This window comes from Symphalangus syndactylus, chromosome 17, assembly GCF_028878055.3.
Source record: "Symphalangus syndactylus isolate Jambi chromosome 17, NHGRI_mSymSyn1-v2.1_pri, whole genome shotgun sequence".
Lineage (NCBI taxonomy): Eukaryota > Metazoa > Chordata > Mammalia > Primates > Hylobatidae > Symphalangus > Symphalangus syndactylus.
In genome coordinates this window covers 43,173,211-43,188,912 of record NC_072439.2, presented here as the reverse complement: position 1 = coordinate 43,188,912, position 15,702 = coordinate 43,173,211, and the positions used below count along the sequence as shown (strand labels likewise).

Here is a 15,702-nt window from a genome sequence, read left to right as displayed (position 1 = left end):
TTTATATTAAGATGGAAAATTCAATATATTCAATAATATTTTCTTTCTGTGGAAAAAACATTACAACCATTCTGACCACATTTTGAGTGTGGGAAGTGTATTTTTGATTGCCAATTACATACTGAGGTTTAAAGCAACATGAAGATTAGGCAATCATTTGCAACCTCTTCTATAACTTTGTATCTACACAGGTAAAGTTCTGATTCCAGCTCATCTTTTCCAATGATATTGTAGTTCAGTTTATGTTATAGTTTCACTCTACTAGAAATAACTTTTCTTTCAGTTTTTATGTAAGTGATAAACCGGAAGTCATTATTCACGTCTTTCTCAAATAGATTGTCTATAATTACATAACAAGCTGATTGATTTGTTTTTTTACATTTGTGTTTCGTTCCAACTGTAAAGCAAAAATACCTGTTACCATGTTATAGTGTTACCTCTTCTACATTGCATGCTATCAGCATTGTAAAATACACGGCCACATCATATGTTAACAGAATTTTGTGCCTTCTGCTTCCTTGTCAAACATATCATGAACTCTGTGAATTTTTTAAAAAGCTTCTTTATAATGTTTTTATATTGTAAATGCAACTATAAATGATGCTTTTGTAGTTTTAACCTTCTTTTTTTGTGAAATAAGTCATTAGTTTACACAGAAGAGCATATTTTGCCCTGTTTTATAAAACCTTACTTTGTTTGGCAGAGAGGTACTTTACTTTATGTTGAAAATTATTCAAAAACTTTGATGTTTCATGCCACTATTTGAAAAAAGATTACACTAGATAACACTGGCCACTAGAAGCAAAAAGATGTTAAAGAACATCCTTTTGTTTGTAAAACAAGCAAAATGTAAAATGTAAAAAACTGTTAAAAAACAGTTTTCCGATACTTATTACTACACTTCTCATTCATACTTTTCTAGGTACTTGGCATAGACATTACAGTTATAAATTCATTTACCCAGTTCATACTGATTGACTTTCCACATTCCATTGAAGCCTTGTTTATTGTTTGCTTTCACATCATTATTTTGAATTCTGGCATCTGTGAATTATTTTCGTCTCTGCTTTTATGAGTTAAAACAATTTTTATGAGTTTGGATTATTTATTACATAAGAACAGCAGGGTTTCTGTGAAAAATCATAATTACCTTTTAAATTTATGATTATACCAGGCTACCTGTAGAGCATACAATAGACTGACAGAGCCCACTATTGGTATAGAGACTGTGCTTTGAGAATACTGCAGTATGCTGTTCCAGGAGCAGTTATTCAAAGAGCCACAGATCTGATCATTACGCAAGAAGTAACAGCTTTGGCTGGTAAAAGGCAGTGGAGACATAGGATAAAAGGGGCAATAATACTACTGCCTGACTATGACTCTTAAAACCAGTGTCTTACCAGCCCCAGGGCAGGAAGTAGAGGGAAAGCAGTAGGGGAAGTAGTAAGGAAAGAGCACAGAGTAAACTGTGTAACAGGAATAAGCACACATTAAAATGAACATCACAAAGAAGTGAAACACCAACTAGCACAGTTGTATTAGAATGATAAGTGAAGGGCAAATCAAGTATTATTTACTTCAGTAACCTCAAACAAAGGACAGCTTATCCCACTCTGAATGTGCTGTAACCTAATGGATGATTTGTTGCAGTCCAGTGTGAATTAACTGAGTGCCATAACTTCTATGTAATATATAAAGATTCAGTTGCCTAGAGCTAGGTGTATGAAAGAAGCCATACTCCCATTACAGGCACCAGATTTTCTGTAGTGAAGAATGGCATCTCAATACTTTTTTATTTTTATTTTTTTGAGACAGAGTCTCGCCGTGTTGCGCAGGCTGGAGTGCAGTGGCACAATCTCAGCTTAATGCAACCTCCGTCTCTTGGATTCAAGCGATTCTCATGCCTCAGCCTTCTGAGTAGCTGGGATTATAGGCACGCACCACCACATCCAGCTAATTTTTCTATTTTAGTAGAGATGGGGTTTTGCCATGTTGACCAGGCTGGTCTCAAACTCTTGGCCTCAAGTGATCCACCTGCCTCAGCCTCCCAAAGTGCTGAGATTACAGGCGTGAGCCACCTGTGCCTGGCCTCAATACTTGAAATATTATAGTATAAATACATGTATTAGTTATCTACTGCTACATAACAAATTACCCTGAACTTAGCTAGTTACTGACATTTATATCTCACAAACTTCTATGGATAAGGAATCTAGGTACAGCTCAGCTAGGTCCTCTGATTGAAGATCTCCCGATACAAGGCTGCAATCAGCGTTGTGGCTGGGGCTGCAGCTCTCTCAAGGGTCCAGACAGGAGGAATCATTCACTTCCAGGCTTATTCAGGTGGCTGTTGACCTCAGTTCCTTGCTGGCAGTTGGACCTAGGACATTAGTTCCTGATGACCTGTTGACCAGAGGCTTCCCTCAGTTCTTTGCCACATGGGCCACTCTGTTAGGGGAGATCACAACAAGGGAAGAGAGTGAGGATGGAAGCTAGAGGGTTTTAGTAAGCTAATTTTGGAAATGACATCCAGTTAGTTTTTGCTGTATTCTGTTTATTAGAAGCACCTCACTAGGTCCAGCCCACACGTAGGGAAGGGGTTTGGATAAGGGCATGAATACCAGGAGGCAGGGATTACTAGTGGTCATTTTAGAAGGCTGCCTGCCACAATAAACATTTTCATGAGTGAGTAAATTAAACAAAAGAAAGAAACTTAGGAAAAATACTTTGGACTAGTAAGTCCTCTAGAATTATAGGTTGCAGAAATGGAAGCTGAATTGTAAAAGAAAAAATTAGTACCTAGAAAAGACTTATTTTAGCTAAAACTAGGCATGGTTTATTGGTGAGTATACTGTCAGTCCATCCATATCGTAAAGAACTATTTGGAAAATTGTTTTCTGTGAACTCTAAATCAAATAACATCTTTTAATACTACTGATTTCTTTTTTCTTTTTTTTTTTTTTTTTTTTTTTTTTTTTTTGCCTTTTAGACAGGGTCTCACTTCATTGCCAAGGCTGGAGTGCAGTGGTGCAGTCATGGCTCACTGCAGCCTCAACCTCCTGGGCTCAAGCAGTTCTCCCACCTCAGCCTCCCAAGTAGCTGGGTGGCATGTGCCACCACGCCTGGCTCATTTTTATATTTTTTTGCAGAGATGGGGTTTCACCATGTTACCTAGGCTGGTCTCAAACTCCTGAGCTCAAATGATCTGCCCACCTCAATTTCTATATTTAGAAAACTTAGACCTTCAGATTTGATGTGTTTCAGTCACTGATTCCCAACTCTCATTGCACATTGTTATTATTATTTTGAGGTGGAATCTCGCTTTTTTGCTGAGGCTGCACTGCAGTGGTGCAATCTTGGCTCACTAAAACCTCTGTCTCCTGGGTTCAAGCGATTGTCTTGTCGCAGCCTCCTGAGTAGCTGAGATTACCGGCTCATGCCACCACACTCTGCTAATTTTTGTATTTTTAGTAGAGATGGGGTTTCACCACGTTGGCCAGGCTGATCTCGAACTCCTGACCTCAGGTGATTCAGCCACTGTGGCCTCCCAGAGTGCTGGGATTACAGGTGTGAGCCAATGCGCCCGGCCTCACTGCACATTAGAATCACCTTGGGAACTTCACAACTAAACAAAAAAGAGGATACTGGGCTCTATCCCAGTCTAAGTAAATCAAGTTCCTAAAGGTGGAGCCCAGACAAGTGTATTTTTTCTTTCTTTTTGAAAGAGAGAGGGTCTCGCTTTCTTTCACAGGCTGGAGTGCAGAGGCACAGTCATAGTTCATTATAACCTCAAACTCCTGGCCTCAAGCCATCAGCCTTCTGAGGACGTAAGACTACAGGCACGCACCACCACACCTGGCTAAAGGGGTATTTTTTTTTAAAGCTCCTCAGATGATTCCAATATGTCGCCAGGGTGTTAGACACCACTGATTTAAGTGGTTCTTAATAAAAGATTAGAATTATGCACCCTGTCTCTGGTTTAGTACAAATTGAAAGGGCACATAATTTTATAAGCAAGTTTTCTTCATTTAGCGTGTATTCAGTATCCAGTATGTGCATAACATTTTGAGGGTTAAAAAGAAATGTCAGTAGTTTGAAAGTGGTGCTGACACATTGGACAGATGATTTTTTTTAATTTTAAAAAATAAAAATGGAAATGGGAGCAAACTGTACTTGATGATATAGTTATATATGTATTTACAATGATTATTTGTCATAGTCTACATAGGCTGTAGTGTTTTAGAGAGGGGAGAGATGCCTATAATACTAGAGTAGATAAGGTTATTTGGAAAAGACGGAATCTTCAGTGGATTAGGAAAGCAAAGGTGAAATGTAATAATTTGCTTCACCTGGCAGATCCTGATTTGATCCTGTTTCATAGGCCATTGACTGCACAATAGGAGCAGCTGAGGAGATTTGAAAAATAACCTGTACCAGGCTTCATTCCTGGAGGTTTTTTATTCAGTTGGTCTGGGTGGGGGCCCAAGTATAGTAATTTTAAAAGGACTCCTTGTGATGCTAATGTGCAGCCAGGGTTGAAAACAAGTGCGATAGGATCACAGATCCCTGGAAATTTTTTAGTAGGATGGTTTAACATTCATTCATTAAAAACATTAAATATTTATTTTTCTTTATTGATACATAATAGATGAACATATTTTTACACATTAAGTATTTTTATGCTGTAGGCACAGGAGAAACAGCAGTGAACAAAATAGAAGAGGAAAAAGTCCCTGTTTACAATTAGGGGGGTGGTAGGGAGCCTATATTCTATTCTGGCAGAAGAAAACAGATAATAAACTATTAATAATAATATGTAATGTAGGTAGAGAAGTGCTTTGAAGAAGAAAAAGCATAGTAAGGAGGATAGGGTAGGGAGTAAAGTTGGAGAGTAGAATGCTGTTTTGTGTCAGGTTAAGAAAGACTTCTCCTACAATTATGGTCTGGCATTCGTATGCAGTAAAAAAAAAAAGTAAAAAGGAAGGCTTCTGTGACATTTGGCATTTGAACAGAGACCTGGAAGAAGTGAGGGAGTGAGTGGGCAGAGGAACAGCAGGGGAAACCCTCGGGCAGAAGTAGAAAGCCATTGATGCAGGATGCTGTGGACTCAGTTGCATCTCTCCAAAATTCACATACTAAATGAAGCCCTCACCCCCAATGTGACTGTATTTGGAGATAAGGCTGGTAGGAGGCAATTAAGATTAAATGAAGTCGTAAAAGTGGAGTCCTAATCCAGTAGGATTGGTGGTCTTGTAAGAGGAGGGAGAGGTTTGTCTGTCTCTCCGTGTGCATGCACTGAGGAAAGGCCATGTGAGGACACAGTGAGAAGGTGGCCGTCTGTAAGCCAGAAGGAAATGTAAGTAGAAGAGAGCCCTGAGTAGAAGCTGAACCCTACTGGACCTTGGTCTTGGACTTTCCATCCTCCAGAACTGTGAGAAAACAAATACCTGCTGTTTAAGCTACCCAGTCTACAGTATTTTGTTATGACAGCCCAAGCAGACTAAGACACTGGAATAACGGGTGCCATATAGAAGAGTATAGAAGATCAGATAGGAAGAGTCTATATCACATAGAGACTTGTGGACTAGAGCAAGAATTTTAGATTTCGTTGATTGCCATATACTCTGGTTGCCAGTGTATAACAAGGAAGGGGATTGGTTGGGTGCAGAAGAGGAGTCCATTGGATGGTTTTAAGCAGAGGAATAATATAATTTGATTTACATTTGGAAGAATCACAGTGGCTGCTTTGTGGAAGAATGGCCTGTAGCAGAACAATTGAGGGATGTTATTTATTTATTTTTTGAGACAGAGTTTTGCTTTTGTTGCCCAGGCTGGAGTGCGATGGCGTGATCTCGGTTCACTGCAACCTCCGCCTCCCGGGTTCAAGCAATTCTCCTGCCTTAGCCTCCCGAGTAGCTGGGATTACAGGAGCCCAGCACCACGCCCAGCTAAATTTTTTTTGTATTTTTAGTGGAGACGGGGTTTCGCCATATTGGCCAGGCTGGTCTCAAACTTCTGACCTCAGGTGATCCGCCCACCTCAGCCTCCCAAAGTGCTGAGATTACAGGTGTGAGCCGCCATACCTGGCCGGGATGTTAGTTATGAAGATATTACAAGGGTGGTATCAATGGAGGCGGTAAGAAAGCATTCAATTTTAGACTTATTTTGAAGGTGGGGATGGAAAGAATTTGATGGTGAATTAGATGTGGGTATGAGAGGAAAAACAGAATAAATACTGCTTCTAAGTGTTTGGTCTAAGCAACTGGAAGAATGAAGTGCTAGTTACTGAGAGATAAAAAGATTGTTGAAGATTGGAAGAATGGGAGAAGGGAGAAATCAAGAGTATATTGTTGACTGGGCCTGGTGGCTCACCCCTGTAATCCCAGCACTTTGGGTGGCCGAGGCAGGAGGATCACTTGAGGCCAGAAGTTTGAGACCAGTCTGGCCAACATGGTGAAACCCCATCTCTATTTAAAATACAAAAATTAGCCGGCGTGTTGGTGCACTCCTGTAGTCCCAGCTACTCATAGACATCCAGGTGGATTTTTTTTTTTTTTTTGAGACAGAGTCACACTCTGTCACTTGCAACCTCCACCTTCTGGATTCAAGTGATTCTCCTGCCTCAGCCTCCCGAGTAAGTGGGATTACAGACACACACCACCACGTTTGGCAAATTTTGTATTTTTAGTAGAGACGGAGTCTCGCCATGTTGGCCAGGCTGGTCTTGAACTGCTGACCTCAAGTGATCCACCCGCCTTGGCCTCCCAGAGTGCTGGGATTATGGGTGTGAGCCACCAAGCCTAGCCCCAAGTGGATATGTTAAGTAGGTAGTCGGTTATAGAAGTCTGGAGTTTATGGGAGACATTGGGGCTGATAAAATTTTAATATCAGTGTATAGATCGTTTTCAACCTTGAATACACATCAGCTTGAGAACTTTCAAAAAATTTGAGCCTACAGATCCTCATTTAAGTGGGACCTAGGTATTCCTGTTTTAATTTTTTTTTTTTTTTGAGACAGTCTTGCTCTGTCACCAGGCTAGAGTGTAGTAGTGCGATCTCGGCTCACTGCAACCTCTGCTTCCTGGGTTCAAGCGATTCTCCTGCCTCAGCCCCCTGAGTAGCTGGAGTTACAGACATGCGCCACCACACCTGGCTAATTTTGTATTTTTAGTAGAGACGGGGTTTTACCAGGTTGGCCAGGATGGTCTCAATCTTTTGACCTCATGATCTGCCCACCTCAGCCTCCCATAGTGCTGGGATTACAGGCATGAGCCACCGCACCTGGCCTCCCATTTTAATTTGATTAGTAGTTAGGTTAAAAAAATTTTAGACAACTTTTTTTTTTTTAGGTATAATTGACATACAATAAATCACACATAAAACATGCAATATGTTAAGTTTTGACATATGAATATACCTGTGAAACTATCACCACAATCAAGAGAGCAGACACACATCCATTATTTTCTGGAGTTTCTTTGTGCCCATTTTTAATTCCTCCCTCCTGTACCTACTCCCATCCCATCTCTGGTTGCTAGGCAACCACTGATCTGCTTTCTGTCACTATAAATTAGTTTGCATTTTCTAGAAATTTACGTAAATGGAATCATACAGTGTTTATTTTTTTGGTCCAATCTCTTTCACTCAGCATAATTCCTCTTGAGTGTCTTTGTGTTGCTGAGTAGTATTCCATTGTATGGATGTACCACAGTTTCTTTATCCATTCACCTGTTGATGAACATTTGGGTTATTTTCAGTTTCGGGCCATTACAAATGAAGTTGCTATGAACATTTGTGTACAAGTTTTTGTATGGACATATATTTCCTTCTCTGAATACATATATTGAAATGGAAATGCCTGGATGTTATGGATCACATTGTTTTCATACGTTTCAATATGAGGGGTTTATGTATGCCTTTGAGGAAAACTTTGATGCATAGAAAAGATTATTCAGGGACTACTTTCATTATTAAAATTAGTGTTCATTACTTTCAATGTCATAATCTAGTTTTTCCTTAAATGTTATTTTTACAAATATTCTATTTATAAAATTTAGCAAAATTTAACTTTTGCTTTCTAGTCATATTTTTAAAACGCCATTGCAAGTGAAATTCAATGTGGAGCCAGGGTTGAAAACCATTGTACAGATGATACTTAAAACCGAGGACTGAATGAGGTCACTAAGAGGAGTGCGTTTAGCATGCATAAAAATATCACCCTAGTTCTAGGGCAAGGCCTGAGAATTTGCATTTTTAAGAGGTACCTGGTGTTGCTACTCTTCATTCGTTGACTACACTTTGAGTAGCACTGGTCTAGAGGGTTAGTGTAGATAAGAGGTATCTAAAGACTCAGTCCTGAGGTACTCTGAAGTTTAGAAATTTGGGAGACTGGAAGGGAATCAGTAAATGAAACTGAAAGAGTAGCCAGTGAGGCAGGAGAGAAGTGTGAAGAGTGTGGTGTCCTAGAGGCTGAGTGAAAAAAGTTTTTCAGGAAGGGAAGGAGTGATAAACTCAGTGAAGTGTTGCTGGAAAAGGCTAGGATGACTACAGTTGACTGTTGGTAAAGTGGTTATCAGTGACCTTGAAATAAATAATTTTGTTGGAGTGGAAGGACAAGAGCCTGACTAATGTGAGCCTCAGAGAGAGTGGGAAAAGTATAGAGTGAGTATAGAAAAATTTTTTGAGGTGTCATGGAAAAGAAAACAAATGGGACAGTGGCTAGACAGGGATGTAGACTCAGGAAAGAGTTTGTTTTTTTTTCTTTTTGAGGTATGAATTGTTGTAATATGTTTGTATGCTGACAGGAATAACCCAGTAGAAAAGGAAATATTGTTCAAGCAGGAAACAAAGGAGGTCAGTGGCAGGAGTGTGTCCTGGAGAAAGGGATCCAGTGGGCAGAGAGATGGATGGCTTAATTAAGAGTAAGGGTAGGGGAGTCAGACTGTGTCGGTACAGATGGAAGGTTGTGGACATTCTAATCGAATAGCTTCTCTTTTCTCTGTGAGATAAGAACTAAGGTCACCCCCTTGATAAAATAGCACATGATAAAAGCAAGTTTTGTTCAGTGCTGTGTTCCCAGTACTTAGAACAGTAATTGGAACATTTAATGGAACATAGTATATGCTTAATAAATATTTGTTAAATAAATTAATGGAAGCAAGAGTAATCTTGGATTGGAAAGGAGAAGGTGCTGTAGAGGTCTGCTGTTGGGTTAAGCTAGAGTAGTATTAGTGGGTATGATAAAGAGGAACAGTTGGAATAATATGAAAGAAAAATGGAAAGGACTTAAATGTTTAGTTGGCTAAGAGGAAGGGAAAGTTGAGAGTGACCTATTTGTAGTCTTGAAGATTGTCCTTAGTCTTTCAAATTAAGTGAAAAGCAAATTCCAGACTGTGATGTCATTTAATGATTTGAGAGGCTTTGCTGAAAACTTTAACCTAGTTTTTCTAGAAATGATGTAAGTAATCTGTTTTGTCTGTGCTTACCAAGGACATCTTAGTATTTGCCAAGGAATCAAGTCTTCCTGGCACCACCTGCCAGGAGTTGGGGGAAAATTGTGTTCTGGTCTGCTGCAGAAGTGTTTGCTATTGAAAATTAAATACATATAGGACTTGAAGCCCCATTTGTGACTATAGTCTTAGCTGCTCAAGAGGCTGAGAAGGAAAGATCTCTTGAGCCCAGGAGTTTGAGGCTGCAGTGACTATGACTGTGCCATTGCACTGCAGTCTGGGCAACAGAGCGAGACCCCATCTCTAGTATTTAGAAGAATTTTTACTCCAGAGTCTCTCCCTCTCTCTCTCTCTTTCTCCCTCCCTCTCTCTCTCACCCTCTCTCTCTCTCTCATATCCATTTGTAGTTACTCTCCATTTTGTTTCTGAGCAACCACAGGCCTACTTCCTGTTTCTATGAATTTGCCTATTTTGGACATTTTACATAAACAGAACCATGCAAGAATATGTGGTCTTTTATGTCTGGTGTCTTTCACTTAGCATAATGCCGTAGGCTCATCCATGTTGTAGTATCTGTCAGTATTTCATTCCTTCTTTATGGTGAAATATTTCATTTTATGAATATACCGCATATTTGATTTATGAATATACACCATATTTGATTTATCCATTCATCCATAGTAAGCATTTGGGTTGCTTCCACTTTGGGGCTGTTAGGGATAATGCTTCTGTGAACATTCATGTACACATTTTTGTGTGAACATATGTTTTCATTTCTCTTGGATATGTACTTGATTTATTCACTCCTGTGCAGACTTCAGAATAGCACTTCTGCTACCTCTGGGCTTCTATATTTTTCAGACCTTTTAAATATGTTACCAATTAGGAATGTTGTAGCCCCTGCCCTAGTCACTTAAAAAAATATTCAGGTCTCATGTTGGCTTATATAAAATTATATGACATCTAAATTCATCCACCACTGTATCACACATGCCTCAGTTGAAGCATATTTAAGAAGGCTCTAGCCCATCTGCTGATGGTACATGCTGTCATTGTGGCTTAGTAGCCAGGTAGATGGATGGATATAAGAGATTTCAAATTATAATAATTTATAATTGTGTACGCTTTCTGCCCTTTATTATGATAAAAATGTAAGTGGTTACTAACTACTGTTAATGATGCAACTTTGACTCAAAATTCCTTGTATCTTTCTTTCAAGCTTCTAAATTACTTTAATTGAAGAGCTTCCCAAGATCCAAGGTGAATTTAAAGTTAAAAGATTGTCATTTGTAAGTAGTTAACTGTGTGAATAAGGATTTTCCCAGCATTGTACAACTAAATCAAATATAGAAAGAGCATAGAGCATTGGAAGAATAAAAAACAGATAGCATTAACATTTGAAATGTAGTTAGAGGCTGGTTTGTTGAGGAGCCTAAATACTTGTTTTTAAACTCTTTTTTTGTTTGAGACAGGGTCTCCCTCTGTCTCCCAGTCTGGAGTGCAGTGGAATGGTCATGGCTTACTGCAGCCTTGACCTCCCAGGTTCAGGTGATCTCTCATCTCAGCCTCCTGGGTAGCTGGGACTACAGGCACGCACCAGTACACCTGGCCAATTTTTTTTTTTTTTTTTAATTTTCTGTAGAGATGGGGTTTCACCATGTTGCCCAGCCTGGTCTTGAACTCCTGAGCTCAAATAATCCACCCACCTCAGTTTTCCGATTACAGGCATGAGCTACCACACCCAGCCAGATGTGAGATTTTTGTAATGAGAAAATGATCAGGAGTTATATACCCAGTTCTGGCCCTCTTGCTTGTAGTGTGTAAGAATCATAGGCAGGTGCTTAGTTGATTTTATTTTTAAAAGTAATTCTACAGGTAACATATTTCCTTCTTTTTTTTTTTTTTTTTTATTTAAAGAGATGGGGTCAAACCACGTTGCCCAGTCTGAAATGCCAGTGGCTATTCACAGGTACGATCATAGTGCACTGCAGCCCCTCTAACTCCTGGCCTCAAGTGATCCTCCTGCCTCAGCCTCCTGAGTGACTGGGACTACAGGCATGCACCACTATGCCTGGATAGTACATTACCTACTTTACAATATTAGAATATTACAGATTAAACAGTTCTGGCTGGGTGTGGTGGCTCACACCTGTAATCCCAGCATTCTGGGAGGCCAAGGTGGGCGGATCACTTGAGGTCAGGAGTTGAGACCAGCCCAGGCAATATGGTGAAATCCCATCTCTACTAAAAATACAAAATTAGCCAGGTATGGTGGCACATGCCTGTAATCCCAGCTACTTTGGAGGCTGAGGCAGGAGGATTGCTTGAACCCAGGAGACGGAGGTTGCAGTTAGCCGAGATCGTGCCACTGCACTCCAGTCTGGGAGACAGAGTTTCACTCTGTCTAAAAACAAAAACAAAAACAAAAAAAGCTAAACAATTCCTGGCCACTTATGTTGCTCTAGTGCTGTCTCCCACTTCCCACCATTCAACATTTAGAGTGGGTATTAGGGGAAAGAAATATGTTTGTATTTTTGTTGAATACAAACATTATTCTTGAAGAATATGGGTAATAATATACTATTGGACAGGCTAGAGTGCAGTGGCACAATCATGGCTCACTGCAGTCTCAACCTCCCAAGGCTCAGGTGATCCTCCTGTCCCTTACCCCCAGTAGCTGGGACTACCGGTGCTTGCCACCATGCCCAGCTAATTTGTGTGTGTGTGCGTGTGTGTGTGTGTGTGTGTGTGTGTGTGTGTGTGTGTATATATAGTTTTTTGTTTGTTTGTTTGTTTGTTTTTTGAGACGGAGTCTTGCTCTGTCACCCAGGCTGGAGTGCAGTGGCGCGATCTCGGCTCACTGCAAGCTCCGTCTCCCGGGTTCACGCCATTCTCCTGCCTCAGCCTCTCCGAGTAGCTGGGACTACAGGCGCCCGCCACCACGCCCGGCTAATTTTTTGTATTTTTGGTAGAGACGGGGTTTCACCGTGGTCTCGATCTCCTGACCTCGTGATCCGCCCGCCTCGGCCTCCCAAAGTGCTGGGATTAGAAGCGTGAGCCACCGCGCCCGGCCTGTTTGTTTGTTTTTTAGTAGAGACAGGGTTTCACCATATTGCCCAGGCAGGTCTCGAACTCCTAGGATCAAGTGATCTGCCCGCCTGAGCCTCCCAAAGTGCTGAGATTACAGGCGTGAGGCACCGCATCTGGCCACAAGTTTTCTATATAGAGGAAACAAATGGAACTCTTAGAGTGGATGAGCTCCCTGAAGCAGAATATAAACCAGGAACCAACACAGATACCAAGTTTTCTTTGTTATCATTAAGATATGCAAGATAAATGAGCATGTTTTGAGATAAATTATTATTTTAAAAAGGGAAAGATGGCCAGGCGCGGTGGCTCACGCTTGTAATCCCAGCACTTTGGGAGGCCGAGGCGGGCGGATCACGAGGTCAGGAGATCGAGACCACGGTGAAACCCCGTCTCTACCAAAAATACAAAAAATTAGCCGGGCGTGGTGGCGGGCGCCTGTAGTCCCAGCTACTCGGAGAGGCTGAGGCAGGAGAATGGCGTGAACCCGGGAGGCGGAGCTTGCAGTGAGCCGAGATCGCGCCACTGCACTCCAGCCTGGGTGACAGAGCAATACTCCGTCTCAAAAAAAAAAAAAAAAAAAAAAAAAAAAAAGGGAAAGATGGAAGATTCAGGAGAAAACAAGGGCTATTTAATTCATTCAGCAATCATTTGTTGAATGCCTATCAGGCTCTGAGCTTGTTACCAGTGTTTCAAAAATGAAAAGACAGAATCCTTCAGGAGCTTGCAAGCATACCTACAATTATAGTATAATGTGACTGACTTATTTATCAAAAACACATAACATAGCCGGATCTGGTGGCTCATGCCTATGACCCCAGCACTTTGGGAGGCTGAGGCAGGAGGATTGCTTGACCTCAGGAGTTTGAGACTGGCCTGGGCCACGTTGTGAGACCCTCATCTCTACAAAAAATAAAAAAATTACCCAGGTGTGGCGATGCGTGCCTGTGGTACCAGTTACTTGGGAGGCTGAGGTAGGAGGATAGCTTGAACCCAGAAGGTTGAGACTGTAGTGAGTTGTGATTGTGCCACTGCACTCCAGCCTGGGTGACAGAGCAAGACTCCATCTTAAAAAAAAAAAAAAAAGAAAGGAGAGAGAGAGAAAAGGAAGGAAAGAAACTCTTCTACTATATATCTCTAACCCTGCTACTTCCTAAAATTTACTCTTGTAGCTCCACCACTCCAGTAGTGTCGTTATTACCCATATCCTTCAAGAATAATGTTTGTATTCAACATGAAAAGAGAAGAAGTTGGCTGGGCATGGTGGTTCACACCTCTAATCCCAGCACTTTGGGAGGCTGAGGCAGGTGGATCTCTTGAATCCAGGAGTTTGAGACCAGCCTGGGCAACATGGGGAAACCTGTCTCTACAAAAAATACAAAAATTAGCCCGGTGTGGTGGGGCATGCCTGTAGTCCTAGCTACTTGGGAGGCTGAGGAGGGAGGATTGCTTGAGCCCAGGAGGCAGAGGCTGCAGTGAGCTGAGATTGTGCCACTGCACTCCAGCCTGGGGGACAGTGAGACTATGTCTCCGAAAAAAAAGAAAAGAAAAAGAGAAGAGATTAAGAACAGCATGAAGTAACCTCAACATTGAAGGGGCTGGAAGAGGAAGTTCTAAGAGGAGCCAGTTTAGATATAAGATGACTGAGAAGGACCTACTTACTGGAGAAGGTAGGAAGAGGAATAAGAAAGTAGAACCTTTGTAGCTATGGTGCAGGAGAATGTTAAATAGTGTCATGATACACAGAGGTCAAATAAGATGAGGACTGAAAGGTGTCTTTTGGTTTTGGCATACTTGGTGACCTTAGTATGGTTTCTTTAGTGGATGGGAAAGAGGTTTGGAAAGGTAGAAATGAAGACAAGGACACAACTGAGAGAATAGCAGACATTTTCAAAATACTGGAAGAGGAGAAAGGAAGAGCAAGTAAACAAGGGATTAAGGGAGGAGTTTTTTCCTTCTAGATGGGAGAGACTTCAGTATATTTCTATGTCTGTGAAAGGAGTATAGTGTTCTTATGATGGGAGGGGTGGTATGAGCCCCACAATATCTACAACATTTTAAAAGGTAATTGTGAGTTTTTAAACTTACTAAATTAAAATAATACTAATTATAAATTTAATTAGAAAATTTTAAGTTTTTAAAAAATATTTAGGCAGGCCATCTCAACCAAATGACATGTAAATGTGCAAATATGCCCTTAGATCTAGAGTTTGTATAGTAGATTCTGCTTACTGTAACTACTTTGAGAACAGTGGCTTGTTTCTGTGAATGGAGTGTTCTTGTTTTTTTAAAGGAGAAATTGTGTATAAAAAGGATTTTGATAGTTTTGGGGACAGTAGCTAAATACCAGGTTAGCATCTTTATTTTCTGCAATGTAAGATAATCATTTTTTTGAATTTAAGGAAGAAGCCAAGCCTCTTCAAACTGAATCACCCTGCTTAAATTTTATGACATAAAATTTCTGTCTTTCGGCCAGGCGTGGTAGCTCACGCCTATAATCCCAGCACTTTGGTAGGCCGAGGCAGGTGGATCACTTGAGGTCAGGAGTTCAAGACCAGCCTGACGAACATGGTGAAACCCCGTTTCTACTAAAAGTACAAAAAAAATTAGCTGGGCATGGTGGTGCACACTTGTAATCCCAGCTACTAGAGAGGCTGAGGAAGGAGAATCGCTTGAACCCACGAGGCGGAGGTTGCAGTGAGCTGAGATCGCGCCATTGCACTCCAGCCTGGGCAACAAAAGCGAAGCTCCATCTCAAAAAAAAAAAAAAAAAAAAAAGATACCGTCTTTCTTTTCTTGAGATAGACGTGATGGGAAAGTTTGTCAGGAATGTTGTGGGAGTTACGTGAGACAAAAGTGTAACAGAATCCTAGATTTAAAAATATTATGCCATCAAGATATATTTGTATATTATTCATAAATATTAAAGTATTTTATAACTTACAGTATATACATTTTTAACATTCATTATTTTATTTGGCTTACCCAGTAATCTTGGGATGCAGTCAGAGCTCGAGGTATGGAAACAAAGCCAGACGATGACTTGACTGTCCTGGACTGTAGCTGGGACTATAGGCATGCACCTGCACCACCACTCCTGGCTAACTTTTTGTAGAGACAGGGTTTTGCCATGTTGCCCAGGCTGGTCTCAAACTCCTGGGCCCAA

General features: G+C 40.9%; 1 protein-coding gene across 10 annotated transcripts in view; it reads left to right on the top strand.

Moving 5' to 3' along the window:
* Positions 1 to 15,702, top strand: part of YAF2 (YY1 associated factor 2) — an 84,266-nt gene that overhangs the window by 60,169 nt on the left and 8,395 nt on the right. Inside the window, exon 6 of one of the 10 annotated variants that reach the window (XR_010116418.1) lies at positions 10,669 to 12,183. The exons of the other annotated variants lie outside the window; for them this stretch is intronic. The gene's annotated coding sequence lies outside the window, so the exon portion shown is untranslated. Of the gene's footprint in view, positions 1 to 10,668; positions 12,184 to 15,702 lie in introns of those variants that run through there. 10 annotated transcript variants of the gene reach the window in all.